This window comes from Salmo salar, chromosome ssa10 (assembly GCF_905237065.1).
Source record: "Salmo salar chromosome ssa10, Ssal_v3.1, whole genome shotgun sequence".
Classification (NCBI taxonomy): Eukaryota; Metazoa; Chordata; class Actinopteri; order Salmoniformes; family Salmonidae; genus Salmo; species Salmo salar.
In genome coordinates, this window is record NC_059451.1 from 104695198 (window position 1) to 104704918 (window position 9721).

General features: G+C 40.9%; 1 protein-coding gene across 1 annotated transcript in view; it reads right to left on the bottom strand.

Annotated features, from left to right (window-relative positions):
- LOC106561440 (zinc finger protein 536) overlaps nucleotides 1-8896 on the bottom strand; it is a 44175-nt gene extending 35279 nt beyond the window's left edge. Inside the window, exon 1 of the mRNA XM_045688307.1 lies at nucleotides 8671-8896. The gene's annotated coding sequence lies outside the window, so the exon portion shown is untranslated. The remainder of the gene's footprint in view (nucleotides 1-8670) is intronic.
- Nucleotides 8897-9721: the final 825 nt, after the last annotated feature.

Below are 9721 nucleotides of genomic sequence, written 5' to 3' on the forward strand. Positions count from 1 at the left end.
ACTCCTTCCGTGGCCTCCAACTGCTCTTAAACGCTAGTAAAACTAAATGCGTGCTCTTCAACCGATCACTGCCCGCCCGTCCAGCATCACTACTCTGGACGGTTCTGACTTAGAATATGTGGACAACTACAAATACCTAGGTGTCTGGCTAGACTCTCCTTCCTGTAAACTGTAAACTCTCCTTCCAGACTCATATTAAGCATCTCCAATCCAAAATGAAATCTAGAATTGGCTTCCTATTTTGCAACAAAGCCTCCTTCACTGACGCTGCCAAACATACCCTCGTAAAACTGACTATCCTACCGATCCTCAACTTCGGCGATGTCATTTATAGCCTCCAACACTCTACTCAGCAAATTGGATGCAGTCTATCACAGTGCCATCAGTTTTGTCACCAAAGCCCCATATACCACCCACCACTGCGACCTGTATGCTCTTGTCGGCTGGCCTTCGCTACATATTCATCGCCAGACCCACTGGCTCCAGGTGATCTATAAGTCTTTGCTAGGTAAAGTTCCTCCTTATCTCAGCTTACTGGTCACCATAACAACACCCACACGCTCCAGCAGGTATCTCTCACTGGTCATTCCCAAAGCCAACACCTCTTTGGCCGCATTTCCTTCCATTTCTCTGCTGCCAATGACTGGAATGAATTGCAAAAATCGTTGAAGTTGGAGACTCCCTCACTAACTTTAAGCATATATCTCCCTCACTAACTTTAAGCATCAGCTATCTGAGCAGCTTACGGATTGCTGCAGCTGTACACAGCCCATCTGTAAATAGCCCATCCAACTACTTATCTCATCCCCATATTGTTTTCATTTACTGTTTTGCTCTTTTGCACACCAGTATTTCTACTTGCACATCATCATCTGCACACCTATCACTCCAGTGTTCATTTGCTAAATTGTGTTTACTTCGCTACTATGGCCTATTTATTGCCTTACCTCCTTACTCTATTTGCACACACTGTATATATATTTTCTATTGTGTTATTTACTGTACGTTTGTTTATCCCATGTGTAACTCTGTGTTGTATGTGTCGCACTGCTTTACTTTATCTTGGCCTGGTCGCAGTTGTAAATGAGAACTTGTTCTCAACTGGCCTACCTGGTTAAATAAAGGTGAAATAAATAAAGTAAAAAGGGCCTGTATTCAGAAAGAGTGCTGGTATAGGATTAGTTTAGCATTTTAGATAATAATGAATAAAAAATGATATGGACAGCGGAGGACTTGATCCCAGATCAGAAATCTTACTCACATTTTGAATACATGCCCTTAAATATACAACCTAATCTTCCTGAAGCTAAGCACATTTGACAGGTGTGAGAGAAACATTGAAAGATATCCACCACTTGTTTAAGGTGTTATTCTGATCATCTAAGTGTGTAATCACAAGGCTTAGAACCATGATCGGGTGCTAGTTAATATGACAGGCTCGGTGGTGGTGGAGGAAGACAGAGTTGCTAGGGAAGCGAATAGGCAGACCTGTCAGGTACCATCTTTCAGAGTGAAGTACACTCTTTCAGGGGGAGATTGAGAAAGAGGGTGATTGTATAAAGCCTCATGTCACGTGATTGGGCTCCCCAGATGTGGCCATGTACATGCTAATGCTATGTATTTTGAATATTCATTGTTGGGTGGGTATTGTCGTTGACTAACTGCTCATATCAACCATTTAACAGTCCTAGAGCATTGGACAGATATCCAACAGACATTGGACAGATATAAAAACAATTGTAAACAAGATTCTGATTCCAGCATGTTCTAATTTCAAGTATGGGTATGGTTTTTGATGCAATGTTGCACCTTTTCAACAGCGCAACTGTGGTAAAAGAAAATACCACACATTTGCTGAGCCTGCAATTGCTTTTCATACACAACAAACAGCAGCCTAAGCCTAGTCCAATAACGACATAGTACCACAGTAATGTTGTGACCTATATACTAAAGTCATTTTTACATAAACAAAGAGCAAAGAAAACTGCAGATACAGTAGTTGGCCCACATGACTGAATAACCCAGATTCCTTGGCTTAGCCTTGTGTCATCATGATCACCAAAGAAATCATGTTCTCAATCCTTGAAGTGAAATGTCACATTTACAAGTTCTATGGACATAAAAAGGACTCGAAATAACTTAAATTACTCATTTTAAAAATGTAGCTCAAGTATAAAAATCGACATTTAAAAAATCTAAGTATAGGCACTCTGCTTATCCACATATACATTTTAGTCATTTAGCAGATGTTCTTATCCAGATCGACTAGGGTTAGGTGCCTTGCTCAAGGGCACATTGTCAGATTTTTCACCTAGTCTCAGGCTTTCAAACCAGCGACCTTTCGGTTACTGGCCCAACGCTCTTAACCACTAGGCTACCTGCCGCCCCACCCAGCCTGTGGATTGTCAAACTGTGGATGAAGTCCTTTTACTAAAGCAGAGGGTAGACATACTGATAATGCACCTGACCACCATGGCCTATCTAGCCCTAGACAGAAGATAACACAAATATACACACAGCTCTTTTGACAAGGGGATTAATGAGAACCTATAGGAGCTTCGCTGTAGGCATCCTGAAACCCTGAGACAGAACGGCCTAACCAGCCCCACTCCTTACCGGACCACCACGGTGCACAGAAAGAGCACACATTTTTGCAACCCTTCTCCTGAGTAGTCTCTTTCTGCACACGTGAGCAATAGAGAAGACTCATAAAGGCACATGCATGTATTGTGTATGTAGTATATATACCACTCTTTTGGTGGGAAATATCAACATTTCATGTAGCTTATTCTAGCAAACAATATGTAAATTGTCAAATAAAGGAGGCAGAAGCAAACAATGCCTTCATTCCCAAAAATGCAAGACAGTGAGACAGGGATCATGGTGATCTGTTTTGGCATGACAATCACACACTGTGTGGTTTGAGCTACACATGTTTAACATGGCTTTGACTCAGTGTGCACACATAAGGCATGTGTACACAGCACCATCAGGAAACACACACACACTAATATTAAATCACTACTGTGTAAACAGTTGCTCTTGTTTGCACAGACCAACTGTTCATTCTGGACACAAACAAAGCTCTGGCTTATATCACGGGAAGTGTTAACAGTGGGACAGACAGGGAGGGGATGTCTTGCACGTGAGCAGTGCATCAGTGTATCCACATGGTGTATTCCTCTTCAGATGGTTAGACTCTGCAGGGGAACAGCGCTCTCCAACCATCTCCAACGCAGCTCAGAACAGCATCAGTCCAGATACCGTGGCCAAATCCTTCACGCTCACCAACCACCATGTCATTTCACAAGGACATCCTCCATAGTGTTCTCTTCAGAAAGTGCACTCCGTTTATAGTGAATGTGGGTTTTAGCGATCAACCACTTATAGTGATCAAATTGTCCTACATGGATGTGATCACTATAAAAGGAGCACACAGTGAACTTGAAATACTGTAATATGAATGCCCTAAACAGATTCTAGTCAGTGTACCTGATGTTTTACTTTACACTTTCTGATTTAGTACACATAATGATGTCTTACTTGGCACTGATTTGGCATCAACTGTGAAAGATACTACAGTGCACCATAAGACCCCAAGAAGGAGGAGCTGACAGCAGTTTACACAGCAGTTCTCAGAAGCACTAGAACAAAAGTAATTAACCGAGTCATCACAAAATCACAGCAGGCCTACTTATCTCAAAACAAAACATCCACCATCAGACTATGGTGTAGCAGACGTAATTATAAAATGACTTATTTTACAATACTGGCTAAGTACTTTACATACTGTCATTATAGTAACCAAATCATATTTTCATAATTTCACTGATTGAGCTCATCAACCCAGTAGGATCTCTGTGTTGTGCTTGTTGTGCTCAGGGAACAACTGGGCTCAGAGAATTAGCCTTTATTTTAGCAAACATTATTACATGTACCCTTCTACTGCTGCCATGAGGCTAACTTCTACTTTATGGTGCTAATTTGTGCATTAGATAGATCACACACACACAAAATAAATGGGCTGTCAATATTTGCGATTGAGATTTTAGAGATTGTGGTCCACACGTTTAGTTATCAAGCTCCACCTCCACTGTGGACTATAAACACATTGCAGTGTGGCTAAGTAGAATGGATGTAACCAGCATTTCCAGATTTCAGGTTAAACTTTTCCATGCCCTCAGTGCACTATGACAATGACCTTACACTTTGGTCAAGATGGCTACATTGAATAACAGTATGGGCCATTTGGTGCAAAGGATTTTCTTCATGCGTATTTGGCCATACATAATCTCCAGTCTAAACTACCTGTCACCTTTGCATTCCTAAGGTGAAGTAATTTTTTTCTCATGGTCCTATGAGGCAGCTAGCTGTCACCATGTGTTGCCAATAAAGCCAATAGTTTAATGAGGCAGCTGTTGGATTTTCACTAATCACTCTACCCTGATTACTCTGATGAGTGGATGATGCTCTTAAATGATCACCCTGCAATGAAAAAAATGTTGCAGAAGAATTATTATCTCCCTAAATACTGCAGCTGCACCGCCTACAATAATTACAAATAGAATCATACTTCTATCATACCTTATAATCACTTATTATTATAAGAGACAATGCTGAGTGAAATCATGGTTTCTGGTGGCATGCATTGAAACGCATGGCTTTCTCGTGGCTTTCTTTTGCAAAAATAACTACTTATTTGACCAAATAATTATAAGCTTAACACCATATTCACTGTATTACAAGTAAAAACGAGCAGATCTATTTTGCTCCAGCAGCTAGCATAATCTGTCTGTTCGCAAATTCACCTGTGGGAACATGGCAGCTCTCAACACCTGACAACAGAAAGCATTGGCAGCTACTATCGAGAGATTGTTCGTGAGGAAATTACGTCGACTTGCAATTAAAACCGGTAAATTAATCTCTTGCACTACCTACTCAACTAAAGTGGAAAGGTTGGAGACAGCGGCCAATGTGACAGAGGGTCGACTCAGTGATATGGAAACAGCACGAACTAAGCTAGAAGGGGAAATCAATCTCCCCCCAAAAAAGAATCACTCAAAAATCATTCCAATAAAATAAATATGATGGTCACAGGACTTGAAACTGTTGTGGAAGCGGGCAACCCAACTTCCTTCATGAGCAATCTTTTCTATGAACTGTTTGGGCAGGAGAAACTGGGTCCCATGACGCTGATAAACATTGCGCACCGCACAGGTCTTCTCCACAACGGATCTCGGTGTATGATTGTACGAATCCACAGTTTTGAAGATAAACTGCAAATTGTTCTCCTCACAGAAGAATCGGGGGCTCTGACCTATGCTGAGAAGAGGTTCAGCATCTAGCCAGATCTTAGTGCCGAGCTGCTGAAACAGAGGGCGACCTACAACGAGGTGAGACCCCAGCCACGCAAGCTAAACCTGAGATGCGGCTTCATTCACTGGGCAAAACTCATCTTGACCTTCCCGAATACAACACACGTTTTCCACTGCCAAGGAGGCTCAAGACTTCTTGGAGAAGCACATCAAGCCCTACACACAAGGAGATGAAACGACAGATACAAGCTATCCCTAATTTGACTGGCTCAATATTCAGGAATGCTATCCATGCACAATGGCTATGATGCTGCCCTCAGCATAAGACAATGATGAGGACACCCTCTTAATTGGATAAAAGGAACACTATTATTATTACAATATTGCTGAACATTGGACATCGTTATTATTATAATGCCTATGGTACAGGACATTTAGATAATGATAACACCACACCAGTTAATGAACAATGGACAAGATATTTAAGTGTCATACAGACTGGGGCTGCTTCCTTGTGGGACTATGGCATCCCTATATGGGCTAAATATGGCAATATAAATTGGAAGCTTGGTCAATAAAAACTTTGTAAAGAAAAGATGTAATGCTGAGTGGAGCAGGTCTGTAAAGACGGTATTCGGCAATGGTAACACATTATTTGAGTGCCTACATAAAGACTTCATAAGACATTCATATCCCGTTAATAGCCCATTCATAAGCAGTGCATACGCAAAGCTGATATCAACACCCGCAAGTTTATGTTTTTTCACAGTAATGTCATTTATACTGCAATTATAATTAACCCTAACTTATGGAATTCTTAATGGGATTCATCATAAAATACCTGCTTTGGTTTTCACAATATCTAGTCAGAAGTCTTTCAGCCAAGGTGTTGTGGTATTGACAGTGCATAATGTGTGAGGAACCCTGATAATCAGTGCAGGGAGGATAGTAGACTTCATATCGGATCCCCTTGGATCTGGTGTTGCCCTCACCCATCCCCCTCGCCCAGTAGTGGCCTGGCAGACACAATTAACATTTCCAGAAAAACAATTCTCTGCCTCCAATAGTCCAATGCAATTTGTTTTCCATCTCTGTTCATTAATCATTGTTTAAGTCGGTGAGCCATCTTATACTCTCTGCCATCTGCACTCAGCTGTGTTACCGAGATGACACCTCGCCTCGTAATCGAAGCTGACAGCCAAGAAGACGCCTGTCCAAATAGCTTTCTGCATACTGTATGTGCAAACCCTTCTCCACTCAACATCCCTCATTCCTGCCATCAGGTAAAAGTCGGTGATTCAATGGATTCTAATTCATCTAAGAGGTGTGGTCACGTAACGCACACACAAAGGCACGCACACACACATGCACATGAAATGCACTTTCTAAATTATGACATGCAACGCTATGGCTGCTCGTAAGGAAAAAAAGAGAACAACAAACGCAACAACAAAGGAATCTCATACATTACACAATTTGTTCAAGCTGACAGGAGTCTTTTTCTCCTGTTAAATGAGTTCCCTGTTCCTATGCAAAACTATTGTTTTCCTGTATTTGGGAGAAAGGTTATTAATTATTCACTGTTTAGTATCCTTGTATGAGGGAGCTGTGCTTTTCATGCCATTGCCTCATAGTTCACACAGACTTAAGGCAATGGAACTGGCAATATGCTTAGAGAGTGTTGTTAATCATAAACCAGGTATTAAAATGAAACTTCACTGTGTTAAGATAAAAGTAACTGTTAAGAAAAGAGTAACAGATTGGATGGTTGAGGTTTCTGAACTCCTTCTCTGACTGGATAACAGCTTGGCCACTGTACTACTGAGGACCAGAGGGTCCAGACAAACACCTCAAAATACTTTGGCTACACTTTTTCAAAGTGATTTAAGCCAACCAGAAAACAGCTTAGAATTTTGGGGAGAAAATCCGACTTATGATGATGGCAAGAGAGGGCCAAAAAGTTAATTTGGGTTGTTCAGTTGAGTTTGGATTATAGATATTCAAATCAGGTGCTTGGTGTTCAAACAAGTGATTCCATCAGAAAGTTGCCATGTAGGTCCTCTAACAGCACTTGCAGCATAGTAAAGAGAATAAGATACTAGCACATGACTTGACATTGATTTCAGCTTCACTCAGCCTCACTCTGATTTTCTCATTCCTGCTTTACTCACATTTACTTGCATTTGATGAAAAAATACCCCTACTTGGATTCTGCATCATAATAGAAATAGCAGTGAGTTAAATGCTTTTCTAACATAAGCACATTTCCATTAGCCTGGCTGCCAGTCTGTGTTCTGCTCTCTTGACAACTTCTTTAGGGAATTGCCAAACTCTGGTATACCAGCCCCATCATAATAAACAGATAATACTCACAACTTTTTCAAATCAAGACATATATTGCTTTTCACAGCTTGCTTATTCTCTCATCAACAACAAACACATTTATCAACTAGCTCCAGTTTTTGTTTTTATAATAAAGTGCATTGCGGTTAAATTATGTGTAAATTCCAAGGCTGAATATTTAATGTTGATTGATCATACTGGCTGCCACCCACCTGCTCCTCCTCCTGTCCCCTTGGAGCCTGAGAGAGGAGAACTCTGTAATGGAGAGAATCAGAGCATCTTGGACTCTCTTAGCTCACATATGACAGATGGGGCATCATCGCTTCAAAGGCGAGCATTGGGGGGGGATTTCAAACATCACCTCTCTATCCAGGTGATAGTGACAAGAGATAACCTTTTATCAAAGTATTTACAGTACACACTCCCATAACCTCTGCATATCACCATTCACATTACACACATTATTATACATTTCAGAAGTCTGACAAACATCCTTGAAAAAACGTCTTTACATCCAACAGTCAGTCAGCCACAGCCCTCAACCCAATTACTACTGTGGACCATTTGATATGTGGTGTATTGAAATGAGTATTTACTGCAACAGATTATCTTGGATGCAAAGATCACAGCAGGCTGTCATTACACTATATCACAGTGTGAGAGAAAAAAAACCATCAGCCTATAAACAGTGTTTTTTGACATGCATAAGGACCTGTTATTCAACCACCATATACAATCCTATTCTATCCATTCAACATGACTTATGAAACATTCACTATACATGGGCCTACACTATCCTATACTTTACTTAGTTTTTAACGATATTTCCCTTCACTTAATAGCCTACTGTCATTGGCATTACCAGGGGCAGCCAACCTCACCATAAGGGTTTATGCATGCACACAAATATATTCTGAGAAACCATGTTATTCTGAGAAATCCTCATTCAGAGAAACTGAAAGTTAGAGTTGCAGGAGATGCTAAATATTGTTTGATATATACATTTCCTTACCTGGGCATTCAGATATGAGGGTGTAAAACCGCAGCGCGTATTGGACTCGAAGTACAGCTTAAGTTCAGTCAGTGGCGAGAGATGAGCTGTGTCTGACTTTTCTTGTGATACTGCGCTAAAGGATAACAATCAAATCAGATCTCCGTCAACATCCTTCAACTATTCATCCATGCTTTCGAAATGAAGTATGGAAGCATATGAGCTTATAGTTTAATTTCTGTGGGAAGGAGGGGACATGACCACTTCGAGATGTGCGTGGGCTCCCCCATCTGGTAGTTGACAAGCATTGTAGGCCTCCTGTTCCTGCGTAAATTACGCATAGGTTATTTGCGTTTCCAAGTCCAAGATTATCAACTACTCCTTTTATTTAAATTAGGCCTAGTCATCATCATCATGATGCACGTAACATTCTGTTAATTTTTGCACTGTACAAACGTCACATTTTAGTGGGTTATTTTAAATTAGGCCTTGTCACTCACTATGCACCAACATTCTGTAAATTTTTTGCACTGTAAAACGTCACATTTAGTAGACCCGGCCTAGATTATTATCTGTGTGTGTGTGTGTGTGTGTGTGTGTGTGTGTGTGTGTGTGTGTGTGTGTGTGTGTGTGTGTGTGTGTGTGTGTGTGTGTGTGTGTGTGTGTGTGTGTGTGTGTGTGTGTGTGTGTGTGTGTGTGTGTGTGTGCATCCTGCTCCTTAAACCCTTGTAATAAGTCAATATCCAAAAAGTAGCCCTGTGACCTCAGATTGTTCCTTCTCCAAATATTTATAATGAGGATTTCAGCCACTCTGACCCTTTGTAAAACATAATGAATAATGCAGGGTTGATGCTTTGCAATTGTTTCAGGGTATCGGGGAAAGCTCTGACTTGTGATTCAGCTGTATAAGTGCTTAGAGGCTCAGAGGCTTCTTTTCAGAAATCTTAATTGGATGCTTGTAACATCCATCACACTGCTGTCATCCCAATGACTTTCTCACTGGATTATTTTCAAATAGAGAGAGGGAGTTTATTTATACAATAACCACACTCACAATTTATGCACAAATTGT